This window comes from Mustelus asterias, unplaced genomic scaffold (assembly GCF_964213995.1).
Source record: "Mustelus asterias unplaced genomic scaffold, sMusAst1.hap1.1 HAP1_SCAFFOLD_2999, whole genome shotgun sequence".
In the NCBI taxonomy this organism is placed as follows: Eukaryota; Metazoa; Chordata; class Chondrichthyes; order Carcharhiniformes; family Triakidae; genus Mustelus; species Mustelus asterias.
Genome location: NW_027592944.1, coordinates 24,066 through 28,277, shown reverse-complemented (window position 1 = coordinate 28,277; position 4,212 = coordinate 24,066). Strand labels below are relative to the sequence as shown.

The 4,212-nt window shown below is 49.1% G+C and overlaps 1 non-coding gene across 1 annotated transcript; it reads left to right on the top strand.

Annotated features, from left to right (window-relative positions):
• Window positions 1-3,240: 3,240 nt before the first annotated feature.
• Window positions 3,241-3,313, top strand: trnak-uuu (transfer RNA lysine (anticodon UUU)). The gene has a single exon. It is a non-coding gene; the product is annotated as a tRNA-Lys (tRNA).
• The last annotated feature ends 899 nt before the right edge of the window (window positions 3,314-4,212 follow it).

Below are 4,212 nucleotides of genomic sequence, written 5' to 3'. Positions count from 1 at the left end.
GTGCGTGGGGTCCTTAATTATGCTGGCTGCTTTTCCCGAGGCAACGGGAAATGTAGACAGAGTCAATGGATGGGAGGCTGGTTTGCGTGATGGATTGGGCTACATTCTCAACCTTTTGTAGTTTCTTGCGGTCTTGGGCAGAGCAGGAGCCAGACCAAGCTGTGATACAACCAGAAAGAATGCTTTCTATGGTGCATCTGTAAAAGTTGGTGAACGTCGTAGCTGACATGCCGAATTTCCTTAGTCTACTGAGAAAGTAGAGGCGTTGGTGGGCTTTCTTCACTATAGTGTCGGCATGGAGGGGACCAGGACAGGTTGTTGGTGATCTGGACACCTAAAAACTTGAAGCTCTCGACCCTTTCCACTTCATCCCTGTGGTGGACCTCAGTTGTGCCTTTGTCCTATATGGACCACCGTTGTGTGTGCTTGTCATACCTGGACACATCCCCTTCCAGTTTGGGTCCTCCCCTCAGCACCTAGTATAAAGGTGGCTGTCTCCTCCCCCTTGTTCAGTCCAGATTGGTTATATGTTGGGATCTGCTCCTGATTCTGTTGTGAATAAAAGCCTACACTTATATTGGCATATCGGTAGTCTTTCGCCTTATTGATAGCGCATCAATCCCCATTGGTGCAGACAGGGACATGTTCTCCACTACTGCCTGACCTGCTGAGCAGTTATTGCTTTTTCTACTCATGCTGAAAAAAGCAGCAGTTGGGGTAGTATGTCTGAGCAAGTGAGGTTTAAAACAGCCTGAGTTGGAGGAAGAGGGGGGACGGTTGGACCACATTTGAAATATTGGGAGCAATGTTGGACCCCATATCTAAGGAAAGATGTGCCGGCCTTGGAGAGGGTCCAGAGGAGGTTCACGAGAATGAACCTGGGAATGAAAGGCTTGACTATGAGGCGTGTTTGAGGACTCTGGATCTGTACTTGATGAAGTTTCGAAGGATGAGAGGGGATCTTACTGAAACTTACAGAATACTGAAAGGCCTGGATAGAGTGGACGTGGGGAAGATGTTTCCATTAGTCGGAGAGACTCGGATCCAAGGGCACAGCCTCAGAGTAAAGGGATGACCCTTTAGAACCGAGATGAGGAGGAATTCCTTCAGCCAGAGGGTTTGGTGAATCTGTGGAATTCATTGCCACAGAGGAGGCCGGGTCATTGAGTGTATTTAAGACAGAGATAGATAGGTTCTTGATTGGTAAGGGGGGGTCAAAGATTACGGGAAAAAGGCAGGAGAATGGGGTTGAGAAACGTATCAGAAGTGATTGAATGGTGGAGCAGATGGGCCGAATGGCCTCATTCTGTTCCTTTATCCTATGGTCTTATGGTTACAGGGCAGCCAATTGTGTTCGAAAGTGTGTGTTTTATAGGCAAAGTGAGGCCTCTAATCTTAAGAATCAACTGACTGCAAACTAGCCGTGTGATAATAACCACATAATTTATATCATTGATGCCGAGGGGGGGAATAAATATTGGACCAGTATGGCACGGTGGCACAGTGGTTAGCACTGCCGCCTCACAGTGCCAGGGACCCAGGTTCGATTCCGGCCTCGGGCCACTGACTGTGTGGAGTTTGCACATTCTCCCCGTGTCTGCGTGGGTTTCCTCCGGGTGCTCTGGTTTCCTCCAAAGATTTGCGGGTTAGGTGGATTGGCCGTGCTAAATTGCCCCTTAGTGTCAGGGGGACTAGCTGGGGTAAATACATGGAGTTATAGGGATAGGGTCTGCGTGGGATTGTTGTCAGTGCAGACTCAGTGGGCCGAATGGCCTCCTCCTGCACTGTAGGGATTCTACGATTCTATGAGGGCATTGGGGAACTCCTTATTCTCCTCCTAAGGGATCTGCCAAGAGATCTTTAACAACGAGAGGGCAAGGTGCCAAAGTTTCAGTACATAATCTAAGATGGACGCTTCAGTGCATTCAGGGAGGTGGTGGCCTGGTGGTATTGCCACTGCACTAGTAAACCAGAGGCCCAGGCTATTATTCTTGGGGTCATGGGTTCAAATCCCACCACGGCACCTGGTGGAATTTAAATTCAGTTATTAACATCTGAAATTGAAAAGTTAGTCTCAGTAACAGTGAAACCATCATTGGAAAAACCCATCTGGGTCACTAATGTCTCGTTAGGGAAGGAAATCTGCCGTCCTGACCCCGGTCTGGCCTACATGTGACTCCAAAGCCACAGCAATGTGTGTTGACTCTCAACTGCCCTCTGAAATGGCTTAAATCTCAGAATCACAGAATCCTACAGTGCAGAAGTGGCCCTTCGGCCCATCGAGTTTGCACCGACGCATGAAATGCCCTGATCTCCCACCTAATCCCACTTGCCAGCACTGGGCCCGTAGCCTTGAATGTTATGATGTGCCAAGTACTCATCCAGGTACTTTTTAAAGGATGTGAGGGATCCCGCCTCCACCACCCTCCCAGGCAGCGCATTCCAGACCCTCACCACCCTCTGGGTAAAAAACGTCTTTCCTCAAATCCCCCCCTAAATCTCCCACCCCTCACTTTTAACTTGTGTCCCCTCGTGACTGACCCTTCAACTAAGGGGAACAGCTGCTCCTTATCCACCCTGTCCACGCCCCTCATAATCTTGAACACCTCGATCAGGTCGCCCCTCAGTCTTCTCTGCTCCAGAGAAAACAACCCAAGCCTCCCCAACCTCTCTTCATAACTTAAATGCTCCGTCCCAGGCAGCATCCTGGTGAATCTCCTCTGCACCCCCTCCAGTGCAATCACATCCTTCCTATAATGTGGCGACCAGAACTGCACACAGTGCTCCAGCTGTGGCCTCACCAAAGTTCTATACAACTCCAACATGACCTCTCTGCTTTTGTAATCTATACCCCGATTGATAAAGGCGAGTGTGCCATATGCCTTTTTCACCACCCTATTGACCTGCCTTTCCACCTTCAGAGATCTGTGGACAAACTCGCCAAGGTCCCTTTGTTCTTCAGAACTTCCCAGTTTCAGACCTTTCACTGTATACTTCCTTGTCAAATTACTCTTTCCAAAGTGCATCACCTCACACTTTAACCAGTACTGACATTGTTCCCTGTCTGGCAAACGATACCTTAGTCATAAATTCCATGGGGATTAAAACAACAGGAGGCCATTCTGCCTTTTGTCTCTGCTTTCGTTCTTTGCTAATGCTTTTGCCCTTTTGCCCAGTGAAGTCTTTCAGAACAAATGACTGAATGCTAACAGCACTGTGGGTGCACCTACACCTGTGTGAGCCCGGATAGCTCAGTCGGTAGAGCATCAGGCTTTTAATCTGAGGGTCCAGGGTTCAAGTCCCTATTCGGGTGATGCTTTTGGATGGCACGGGGTGGCACAGTGGTTAGCACTGCTGCCTCACAGCGCCAGGGACCTGGGTTCAATCCCAGTCTCGGGTCACTGTCTGTGTGGAGTTTGCACCTTCTCCTCGCGTCTGCGTGGGTTTCCTCCGGGTGCTCCGGTTTCCTCCCACACTCCAAAGATGTGTAGGTTAGGTAGATTGACCATGCTAAATTGCCCCTTAGTGTCCAAAGATGTACAAGTTAGGTGGATTGGCCATGCTAAATTGCCCCTTAGTGTCCAAAGATGTACAAGTTAGGTGGATTGGCCATGCTAAATTGCCCCTTAGTGTCCAAAGATGTACAAGTTAGGTGGATTGGCCATGCTAAATTGCCCCTCAGTGTCCAAAGATGTGCAGGTTAGGTGGATTGGCCATGCTAAATTGCCCCTTAGTGTCCAAAGATGTGCAGGTTAGGTGGATTGGCCATGCTAAATTGCCCCTTAGTGTCCAAAGATGTACAAGTTAGGTGGATTGGCCATGCTAAATTGCCCCTCAGTGTCCAAAGATGTGCAGGTGAGGTGGATTGCCCATGCTAAATTGCCCCTTAGTGTCCAAAGACGTTCCGGGTTAGGTGGATTGGCCATGCTAAATTGCCCCTCAGTGTCCAAAGATGTGCAGGTTAGGTGGATTGGCCATGGTAAATTGCCCCTCAGTGTCCAAAGATGTGCAGGTTAGGTGGATTGGCCATGCTAAATTGCCCCTCAGTGTCCAAAGATGTGCAGGTTAGGTGGATTGGCCATGCTAAATTGCCCCTTAGTGTCCAAAGATGTGCAGGTTAGGTGGATTGGCCATGCTAAATTGCCCCTTAGTATCCAAAGATATACAAGTTAGGTGGATTGGCCATGCTAAATTGCCCTTTAGCATCTGGGG